Source organism: Biomphalaria glabrata, chromosome 8 (assembly GCF_947242115.1).
Source record: "Biomphalaria glabrata chromosome 8, xgBioGlab47.1, whole genome shotgun sequence".
NCBI classification, from domain to species: Eukaryota; Metazoa; Mollusca; class Gastropoda; family Planorbidae; genus Biomphalaria; species Biomphalaria glabrata.
Genome location: NC_074718.1, coordinates 37,264,449 through 37,276,773, shown reverse-complemented (window position 1 = coordinate 37,276,773; position 12,325 = coordinate 37,264,449). Strand labels below are relative to the sequence as shown.

General features: G+C 34.6%; 1 protein-coding gene across 2 annotated transcripts in view; it reads right to left on the bottom strand.

Moving 5' to 3' along the window:
- The window catches only part of LOC106050404 (putative carbonic anhydrase-like protein 1), a 77,124-nt gene extending 69,010 nt beyond the window's left edge, over nucleotides 1–8,114 (bottom strand). The window contains exon 1 of one of the 2 annotated variants that reach the window (XM_056039442.1): nucleotides 7,351–8,114. The gene's annotated coding sequence lies outside the window, so the exon portion shown is untranslated. The remainder of the gene's footprint in view (nucleotides 1–7,350) is intronic. The other variant, XM_056039441.1, reaches the window with a different exon arrangement.
- Nucleotides 8,115–12,325: the final 4,211 nt, after the last annotated feature.

Sequence of the window (12,325 nt, the reverse complement as noted above, 5' to 3'; positions counted from 1 at the left end):
TTGAGTTTAAACCCCCCGCCATCTTCAGTGTAAGAAAAAAAAGCAAATTACGCACTCAAAATGCTATGAGCGTTGCCGAAAGGGGTTTTGAGTTTAAACCCACATTCAGAGGGGTTTGGTGCTAAAAATACATCTTCAATATAAAAAAAAAAGCAAATTACACACTAAAATTATTTGAGCGTAGCCAAGCCAATCGGGGGTTTTGAGTTTCTTCAACAGATGGCTTTTCTTTTAAAGTTTAAAACCCCTCCAGATGGTTTTGAGTCTAAGATCCCCCTACAGAGCATTTTGAGGTGGAAAACCCCCAACAAGATTTTGACGATAAAAATTCTCTTTTTGATATAAAATCTAAAGCAAACTACAGTCACTTAATTCCAAGAGCGTATTCAAGAGAGGTTACACATTTTTACCAATGGCAGGGCTCCATTAATAAACTGCAGTGAATAGTCATCTACCGAAAACGAAAAACACTAAATATAGCTCAACAAAGATGGCTAAGACAGATTTTAGGAGTCAGTTATAGAGATCGGATCTAAATCAAGGAAATCCTATGCCAATCTGGGAGTCGACCCCTTAGTAAGATTGTGAGAGAACGACGCATGAGGTTTGCGGGACATGTTCTCCGACAAAATGAATTACGCATAAGAAGAGTTGCAATGATATCCTAGTATAACTTGACGCCACTCATTCATGGAGGTCCTCATGGTAGGTGGGAAGAGGCTTCAGACATTACCAGTGACAGATTTTTATGGAAACTGCTTGATGGCAAATGCTCCGAACGGCGTGGGAGGGTCTAAGTCAGTAAGAATAGCACATTAGGTTTTTGAAATAAAACGTTTTAATAGCATTAAAATGGACTGAAGATACCTCAGAATATGCATTTTGTTGGCTTTCAATACCAGAAATAGTGCTTGGCGGCGTGGCTTCGCCCCTCGCTGGGGAGCTCCTGGCGCTCCCCCAGACCCCCTTGCTATTAATGGCGGGAGTCCACAATTTTATGGAAACAGCTTGATGGCAAATGCGCTGAACGACGAGGGAGGGTCTAAGTTAGTAAGAATAGCACATTAGGTTTTTGAAATAGAACTTTTTAATAGCAGGAAAATGCACTGTAGATACCTAAGAATATGCATTTTGTTGGTTTTCAATATCAGAAATAGTGCTTGGCGGCGGGGCTTCGCCCCGCGCTGGGGGAGCTCCTAGCGCTCCCCCAGACCACTTTGCTGATAATGTCGGGGAATCTACAATTTTTTCACTAACTCATGGAAGAACCTATTCTAGGGCACAATAAAGGTCTTCAGAAAGAATGAAGGGTCAGAATGTAATAAAGATTATGTACACACACACACACATAAATACATATAATTTTTTTTCCCGGGGGGGGGTGGGGGGGGGGAAAAAATTCATCCCCCCCAAAACCCCCCCCCGAAAAAAAATCCTGGCTACGCCCATGCATGATTTTATATCTTACTGAAAACAAGACTGGATTACCAGCTGTGTTTTGTCGCAAAAAGTAATATTTCGCACGTTAATCAAAAGTATTAAAATAAGAAAAAAATTATTCCGACAATGGATTCAAAGTGAGAGATTTTGTTTTTGAAAAGATTACACAATTCTTTTTGCTCCCTATGGCGTCGGCAAAATTTTTTGTAAGGATTGTCTTCATCTCTAGTAATAACGTAGAGGTGTTTTTACATGACCACAAACTGAAAGGGCAATGAGAAGACTACTCTGTCAAATGATTTCGTATTACCTCCCATTAAATATCTTTTCTACATTTTATTACTTACAAGGAAATGCTAATATAATAAATCGCTACCAATTAATGTTTATGCTTCTGTACTAAGGTCAGTATGGGAAGGCTTGCTTTCTCTCTTGGAATTTGTTTAGTTGTGACAAGGCCGTAGTTTAGAATGAGACATTAACAAAGGAAGCGACATGCAAGATTTTCAAAAATAAGAAAATTATAAAAGATATGGATTAGTGGTACAAACTGTTTCAATTTATTTATTTATTTATTTTTCTGTTTATTTATCAATAAGATCACGTGACTAAATGATCATTGTCTACGATCGGTGAATGAGGTCCATTTACTTTGACATAAGGCTTATAAAAGTGCATAAATTAGAGGAACCGACGATATATAAACCGCCATAGGTATCTGTACATATTGTTGAGCAATTTGATAAATTTCATTCATGAAAGTAATTTGTATCAAATTATTAATTATTTGAGTATAGACCCCTAGTGGACAACGGCTTTATCTGCATCGAATGTGGAAAAATAGTCATGTCAAACACTACACTCATCCTTATGGAATCAAAAACGTTGCCTTTATTATTCATTGTTTTTATTTTTTACATATGTAATCAAAAACATTTTTGCTTTATTTCTTATTTACACAAACAGAAACTTCTATTAAATCTTATACTAAAAAACAACAACATCCAAAATCACTGAACTATAAACTTATCTTATCTTATAAAACTTGAACTTGGCTTGTCTTGGCTACCTAGAAGGGGGCTCGAGGTTCGATACCCGACTCGGGCAGAGTTGTGTTTACTGAGCGCCTAAAGGCAGCACGGAAAACCAACTCCTAGATACCCCCTCCCCCCCACCCCCACTCGTCCACAAATGAGATTGGACCAAAACGCTCTGAGCATGTTATAAGCATGACAGTAGCGCTATATAAAAGCTATAATAATAATAATAATAAAATACAGACGTTACTTCAAAAGAGAAGATGATTACATCCTACGTGTCATGCATCTAGCCATGCATGTTAACCTGCCTAGTCACTGGTTTTCCTGGTTAGCTCAGGTAACTCAATAATAGCAATAGGGAAGAAGGAGCAATTGTACCAATTTGTCCAAGCATATGGAACAAGGAATATGCCTTTATCTTTGTGTCTTTCAGAGTATTTTATTAAATTTTGTTTTTCTATTTGAAGATTATGGTTCAGTGTTTTATGTATACTTGTTACTTTACTTTAAAGTCTTCTGTCCTGAAGGCTTTCTAAATTTAGTGATTTTACTCAAGGTGTCAAATGTGAATATTCGTTTGTTATGAATCTCACTGCTCTATTTTGTGTCTGTTCCAGTTTATTAATGTGTTCTTGACTTGAGTTGTCCCAAACAGAGGATGCATATTCTGTTATTGGCTTAACCAATATCCATATCTAACATCTAAGCAATGAGTGCTCCAGACACGAGATAAAAGCTAAAAGTGAGCATTTGCTTTGTGGAACAAAGACGTAGACACATGTCTAGACCACTCTCATATGCATGTAACCAGGTGAGGGTTAGCCATCGAACCACGATGGACGAACTATATATATAGCCAGAGCTAGTATCTGGTAAAACTATGGTCTCTGTCCATCATCAGCCTGTGAAGTCTAGTTGCGGCTGCATGGCGCTCAAGTCGATTTGGACTACCAGGGCCATCAGGCGTCACCTAGCTAATGCCGTGGAACGTTTTGGAGCACTGTGGGACATGTAGAGCACACTGGTCATCCACTGCACCCCAAACCATCTCCAGTTGTCTGGACTCTGTTCTGCCACTGGATTCATCTGGCAAGGGGCGAGAGAGTGAGGCTGATGCAAACCTCCCTCACTTTAATGAATTTTCACCGCGCAAGCAAAATTCTCTTCTCCCATGTTGAGCTATATATGTAGGTCACAATAATAACTATAAATTTATATACATTTTTTTGTATTATTATAAATCCCTTTTACAGAAACGGGAAGCATCTTCACTACAACTGTTATACATTGCGAGGAAAACAAACAACTTGTGAATTCTGTTATTCAGATAATATTGCATCCCGATTCCACGAAATTATAAAATAATAATAATCTTTTTTGTCAATAAGGAAATTTGTCTTACAATGTGTACACCAAACAAAACATTATAACTATTAAAAAAAAAAATTTACATTCACACCAGACTCTCTCATAATTTACATGTGACAAAGTTTATATCAGATTGTTTCTATTTAATGATTTGATTGCCAGGGAAACAAAAGAGTGTTTGTGTCTGGGTTTTTTCCGGGTTTTTTTTGCCATCGGTGCCAAAGGGTAATTTTTTATTTCTATAATCTTTTAAGCTTTTTTTTTTGGGATGTTTGTCTCAAATATTAAGGTAGCATTCTGCTATTCTAGTGCCGTGACGTCAGTTAATAAGAGGAAAATTACATTTTTGTGAAGTATATATATATATATATATATATATATATATATATATATATATATATATATATATATATATATATATATATATATATATATATATATATATATATATATATATATATATATATATATATATATTACCCAAAATGCCTAATTATCACAATTTATGGTGCGGAAATATGAGTTTCATAGTTAAAATTCTTTAAAGAATTATCTTTTTTTTTATTTCAAAGTTAATATCAATAACTGGTGTAAGTGATTCTCACATTAATTTTGCATTTTATTTATTTAAAATGTGTATGAGAAAGTCCAACTATGTGTAAACACTTGATCAAAAAATTGTTATATTTATTTTTTCGAATGATTCTCTGTTACTTCAAATATCGTCCGTTTCAATTATCAAACAATTGTTTCGCAAACTTGGATTTTTTTACAAATCTATATTTAATAATATTTTTTATTTAAGCATATTTTCAAAAGCTATAATTTGTTTATAACTTTTTATTTTATATTACCAATTATGTGCACTTTTATGTATACAAATGTACCACTTGTACTACTTACAAATTTATCATGAAAAAAAAAGTATAGATGTAATAAACTAGAACACCTAATTTAATTCGAATTCAAAATATTCTGCAGTTATGTAAGTCCTAGAGCAAGGGTAACTTTTCCACTTCTGCAAGCGAACCAAGTCATTGTTGTACAACTTTTTGTTTCATTAAAAATATCATTTTATAACTTTTTAAAAAGTTCTTGAACTCTTTGTTTACGAATCAATAAAATTATTAAATGGTACACAAATAGATATTTGTTTTTAATATATATATATATTTACTTAGAGCCTGGCTGCCTGCTCGTGCGGTATGTGCGTAGGACAGTCGTTCGGTCGTCTCGATGGTCCCGAATACATACCCCTGCCAGCTGCCATCCCCCGTCGTCCTGAGGGAGTTTTGTACTAGGAGTAGATTATTTTCAACTGTGAAGGAACATTCTAAACATGTAAAACAAGCAAGCATATATTTTAGAGAATTAGCTCCAAATTGAAGTCTGTCAGTGTTTGCGTTTACTCGCTTTCTTACTAAAAACATTTTTTAAAAAATAACAAAGATATAGAGTAAAGTGCGAAGTTCGAGCGCACTAAGCCCGCTGGCAGCAATTTTCAAGTTTGTATTTTTATAGCACCGTAACGGTCTAACCTATGAAAAAACTGATGGTATCTCTGAATTCCTCGTCCTTTTTTCTATAAAAATAGATTGGATTTAATGTATCACTAGGCTTAGTTAAAATTAAATACGAAGTCAAAGAGTTGTAGGGTAAGTATCGCCAAGCGTACTTTTCCTCGAGCGGATTTTTCCCGTTAGTAAGCTCGATCGGGTTGGTGGAAGGTTCGAGCAGATCAAAGAAAATATATCTAAAAACATGTTTTAATATTTAATTTTTACTATAAAGTCATTTTCTTTTTACTCCAGCGCAAGAACACTATCCATTGCACCATTTCCGACCCTCCACAACTTCAAATAGTCTCTTTGAGCTGATGAACCATCAGACTTAAAAATAGCCTTAATCCCATTACCCATTTCCTTCACTACCGGGTAGTAAAAAAGAATAATTCCACACCTCCTGAGTTTGACCTCACCATGAACTTAGCCTTTACAAGGAAAAGGAAATAGTATGTGTCGGAAATAAAGAAAAAAGGTTCATGCGCAGTAGCAATATAGTAGTAATTTGGTAAACATTCAAATAAAAAAGTTTTAGCAATAAAAAGTGAACTGTTCGAACCTCTTGTCAAATCGGGACTGCTCGAACTTCGCACTTTACTCTAGAAGATCGTTTAAAAAAAACCCAAAGAAATAGAAGATCGTTTGAGAACAAATAACAAAGAAATAGAAGACCGTTTAAAAAAAAAAAAAGAAATAGAAGATCGTTTGAAAACAAATAACAAAGAAATAGTAGATCGTTTGAAAACAAATAACAAAGAAATAGAAGATTGTTTAAAAAAAACCCAAAGAAATAGAAGATCGTTTGAAAACAAATAACAAAGAAATAGAAGACCGTTTAAAAAAAAAACAAAGAAATAGAAGACCGTTTAAAAAAAACAAAGAAATAGAAGATCGTTTGAAAACAAATAACAAAGAAATAGTAGATCGTTTGAAAACAAATAACAAAGAAATGGAAGATCGTTTTAAAAAACCCCAAAGAAATAGTAGTTCGTTTGAAAACAAATAACAAAGAAATAAAAGATCGTTTGAGAACAAATAACAAAGAAATAGAAGACCGTTTAAAAAAAAAAAACAAAGAAATAGAAGATCGTTTGAAAACAAATAACAAAGAAATAGAAGATCGTTTGAAAACAAATAACAAAGAAATAGAAGATCGTTTGAAAACAAATAACAAAGAAATAGAAGATCGTTTAAAAAAAAACAAAGAAACAGAAGATCGTTTGAAAACAAATAACAAAGAAACAGAAGATCGTTTGAAAACAAATAACAAAGAAATAGAAGATCGTTTAAAAAAAAAATAACAAAGAAATAAAAGATAGTTTGAAAACAAATAACAAAGAAATAGAAGATCGTTTAAAAAAATAACAAAGAAATAGAAGATCGTTTGAAAACAAATAACAAAGAAATAGAAGACCGTTTAAAAAAATAATAAAGAAATAGAAGATCGTTTAAAAAAAATAACAAAGAAATAGAAGATCGTTTAAAAAAGTAACAAAGAAATAGCAGATCGTTTGAAAACAAATAACAAAGAAATAGAAGACCGTTTTAAAAAATAACAAATAAAAAGATTGTTTTAAGAAATAACTAAGAAATGGAAGATCGTTTGAAAACAAATAACAAAGAAATAGAAGATCGTTTGAAAAACAAAACAAAGTGCTACACTATACATATATAATATAGTTCTATATTTGTATGTTATACTGTGAACATGACCTATGTAGATTTGATTTGAAAAATGGGAATCGATCTATTGACCAGTTCAAACAACATTGCTAGTTACTAACATTTACAGTGAGATGATAACAATGTTATGAATCACGCCAAGCAATGCACTTCAACAGTAAATATGTACAGAGATGGTAAGTCCTGGTGATAGATATAAAGTGCTTGCACAAAGCCTTAGGACGTTGAACGCAATAACAATAATCAGATCTACTTACATTGCCAATATCACCTATTTATAAACAAAAATTGTAACCCAATGTATCATGTGCTGATGTAACACGTATAGCGAACCCACAAAAAAATACTTCACTGCAAAATAAACACGAAGTTAAAAACATTATGACGTAACTTTCATGTTACCGTATATATGCAAATGTATTTAAAGTATCACTGCGCACACACACATAAAAGTAGTTCAAAAACATGGTCTAGAAGAATAAAAAAAAAATCAAGATCCGGTCACGCAAAGATCAAACGACTTCATTTATGATCCCAGCGCACGAGACTAAACGCCTCGATGAAATCAGAAATACATCCGCACGGCCACACCACAAATTGTTCTTTGTAGCATTCCGCCCTAAAAATACATAAACTCCACTTCTTTTTTTTCTTCGTATGCTATTTAATTAAGTAAGTGCTTAGGTATCATACAATCATCCCTTTTAAACAGTGTGTATTTACTGAAACAAACGATATTTTTTATAATGCCTTTACGCAAAAAAAACAGTATTTAAAAAAGGTAATTGATTTGAATCGTTTGAAAGTTCGTTTTCTCACTTATAACTTAACGCATCAACAAATCTCCCGAACTGTGTACAATCCTCAGAATGAAAAGAAAATCGAACATTCAGGAAACAACTTTTAAGTGAATTTACTTAATGTAACTGTTTCAAAATCGATTCTTATACATAACAAATTCGATCTCACTTTTTTTTTTTTGAATCCGATTCTCGCTCCCAGTTCTGCCTCGTGCATTGATTACTGACGGCGAGAGAAATGCAAAGAGATGAATAGAAAGGCGAAACAATAATAAAATAAATGAAAAAAAAAATCTCTGCCTTACGATGTAGCTGATAAAATTGAAGAAGAGGACGATAATGACAAGGAGGGTAAAGAGGGGTGAGTGTTGGGGGTGCCGAGGGATGATGGAGTCATAGATCTGGAACTTTCAAACACTTCCAAGCCTCCCCCCCCCCTCTGATTGCCATTCCCTCCTCTCCCGTCAGCTTTTTGCTTCGGTTCTCAGAGATGGTCGAGAAAAAGAGAGAGAGAGAGAGAGAGAGAGAGAGAAGGATTAGGAGGGCGAGAGAAAGAAAGAGGAGGTAAAGTGAGGGAGAGTGAGTGAGAAAAAGAAAGAGGAGGTAAAGTGAGGAAGTGTAAGTGAGAGAAAGAAATAGGAGGTAAAGTGAGGAAGAGTGAGAAAAAGAAAGAGGAGGTAAAGTGAGGAAGAGTGAGTGAGAGAAAGAAAGAGGAAGTAATGTGAGGGAGAAGGAGGTAAAAGAATAAAAAGTTGGAGAGGGGAGGATGAAATCTACGAGTTAAGAATAACAGGAAAGACATAAATGGTTTAGAGAGTAGCTTATAAAATATACCATCTACCATATACTATCTACTAGATACCATCTACCATATACTCTCTACTGTATACCATATACAAATAGAAAGATATGTTGCAAGAGAGAAACAAAACGCGTTTGAATGCTGAAGCGCTGAAGATAGAAAGATAGAGAGTGAAGCGAAAAAAAAAGTGTCATAGATAAAAAGAGAAAGCAAAAGGGAGAGGTGATAGGAGAAAATGAGAAAGAAATAGATGAGAAAAATGAATTGAAAGATAGGAGTCAAAATATGAGACAGATTAAGTTCAAGAGATGTAAAGACTGAACGAGAGAGAAACAAAAAGAGAAAAATGCAGTATATATATATAGGGCGGAATATATATATATATATATATATATATATATATATATATAGAGAGAGAGAGAGAGAGAGAGAGAGAGAGAGAGAAAGAAAGAAAGGAAAAGATAGAGAGAAAGAGAGAGATAACGAGGAAGAGTGAGAGAGAGAGAGAGAAAGAGATAGAGAAAGAGAGAGAAAGAGAGAGAGAAAGAAAGGGAAAGATAGAGAGAAAGAGAGAGATAATTAGAAAGAGTGAGAGAGAGAGAGAGAAAGAGATAGAGAAAAAGATAGAAAGAGAGAGAGAAAGAAAGGGAAAGATAGAGAGAAAGAGAAAGATAACGAGAAAGAGTGAGAGAGAGCGAGAGAGAGAGAGAGAAAGAGAGAGAAAAAGACAGAAAGAGACAGAAAGAGAGAAAGAGGGAGAGAGAAAGAGAGTGAAAGAGAGAGAGAGAAAATTAGATTAGATAGATAGATAGATAGATAGATAGATAGATAGATAGATAGATAGATAGATAGATAGATAGATAGATAGATAGATACATACATACATACAAACATACATACATACATACATACATACATACATACATACATACAGACATACAGACATACATACATACATACATACATATATACATACAGACATACAGACATACAGACATACATACATACATACATTACATACATACATACATACATACACACATACATACAGACATACAGACATACATACAGACATACATACATACATACATACACACATACATACACACATACATACACACATACAGACATACAGACATACAGACATACATACATACAGACATACATACATACATACAGACATACATACAGACATACATACATACATACATACATACATACATACATGCATACATACATACATACATACATACATAGAGAGAGAAAGCAGGGTACAGTACACTTTAATAGTGGTGATAATAGTAGCTACATAAATAAAATCACAACAAAAAAATGTCCAAGATAGAAAGATAGATTGAGAAAGAACTAGACAAAGAAGACAGAAGAAGAAGCAAACCTTTGATTTCTGACCCACTGTTCAGGTCGGCGTTGCTGCTGCTCTTATGACAGTGGAACAATCGTCTTGAAAAGAAGATAAAATGGGGAAAGTTACACTCACACAGGGGCGTGGTCAACATGGGGGGAGCAGAGGATATAGTCCGTACCGCACAGTGGACTGGAAACAACCAATCTCATACTGTAATGTGGTAGGGAAAAAATAGCACTGCTGAAGAGAAGAGAGAGAAAAGAGAGAGAGAGAGAGAGAGAGGGAGAGAGTTCTGTGGTGGACGATAGAATAAAAGAAAAGAGAAAGAGGATATGGCGCCATTTACTTAGGACCAACACTCATGGCGGTATAACTTTTTTTTTTGGAGGGGGGGGGGAATACGCTGACCTCTGATTTTTTTCTGAGACTATGATATTGAAGTCCAGCACAGAAGAATCAAAGTAACCGTAGCTTACCGTAGCGTAGGGAAGGTGGTGTTTACTCTTTGGCAACTGGACTAGTCCAAATGCGCGTTTATAATAAATGTATGCATTTATAATGAAAATGTCATGTTGACTCAAAGTAGACGGTCGTTCTTTCTAGAAAAAACAAAAATTTGTTCCTCCGAGGGAAGACGACAATGACGGGAAAACGGTAGAAGCGTCTTTTAGCATTTTACGGAACCCTGGCCGAGTGTCCTATACGGGGCCGACAGAAATCATGAGCTCTAAGTGTTTTCGTGAGCCCTGGACGAATGTCCTATCATGGTCCTATGCGGGGTTGACAGAATTCGTGACCACTTGGCAAATCTTTTATGCGAGGCTGGCGGAATTCTAAGTGTATTATGTAATTTGTAAATATGATACCATACACCCTGTAACACTGTACGGACTAGTTATTTGTTATAATTGTACAGTATACATTATTAAGATACCATTGGTCGTTTGATCACAGAGAAAAATTAGGTTAAGTTATGTTAATTTATGTTTTATCTATTTACTAGCTTGTAAAATAGTGTTATAGAGTATGGGATAGCCATGTGGATGGCCATAACAGATTTTTTTTCTTTTTTTTTTTTGTCAATAAAGACTAAATGTGGACGCTAAGAATCCAACGTCTTTTTATTATTATTACGTTAGAAACGAACGAGTATTCTTTTTCAGGCGCTGCCTGGGTCGAGTTTTGGTCAAGAGAAACAAAATTTATTGTACTCCCTTTGTCAGTTTCCACGGAGGCATTTTCTGGTGATGTGACAGGTCTGCAGCAGTAGCGCCCCCTGGCAGACAACGAGAATGTTCCTAGGAATGTTAAGGACATAACATGTGCATTTTATAAGATAATATAAGATGAGGTCAGTTGTCATTAACCCACAGTTGATATAAAAATATTGCTATTTTTGACAACTTCCATAATCGTTTAATCTCCGAGTTCAGCTTCCATTTCAGTCTTCATTATATTATGGGATAGTGGTACGGCGATGTCAATGATGGTAGCATTTTTTTTTCAATAGGGCGATGAAAATCCACTGTTTTGTCAGTCAGAAGAGGCCTATCCCAGTATAATAATAAGAATTATTATTATTATCAACATTATCATCGTAATACAGCTTTTAAAAATGTGTTATATTCTAATAGACAAACTGAATATGTTGTTCACAGATCTTCTTGTCTTTTCTAATGTTTGTTCGAGTAGAAACTTTTCTTTTTCAAATAAACATTTTATATATTGTTACAAATCACTAGCGGATCCAGAACTTTTGAGTGGGGGGGCGATTTTTTTCCAAACCCTAACCCTAACGCCCAGTAAACCCTAACCCTATGCATAAGCGTGTGTACAGAACACACATACACATACACACACACATATATATACACACTCTCATATATATATATATATATATATATATATATATATATATATATATATATATATATATATATATAAATATATGAGAATTTTAAAAAGCAGCATTTCTCAACCTTCGGCGAAAAAGTGGGGCAACGCTATAAGGTTCCCTATTGGGGTTTGGGCAAAGCCCCGACGACAAAAGCGTTTTCTTGCATTCTTCACTGCAGAAACGCATTCTCCTGACATTAAAAGCTTATTATTCATCAATGGAGTTCGGGGCGAAGCCCCGACGCCAAAAGCGTTTTCTTGCATTCTTCACTGCAGAAACGCATTCTTCTGACATCTACAGCTCAGTTTCATTCATTAATGAAGTTCGGGGCGAAGCCCCGATGCTTAAAGCATTTTATTGTATTCTT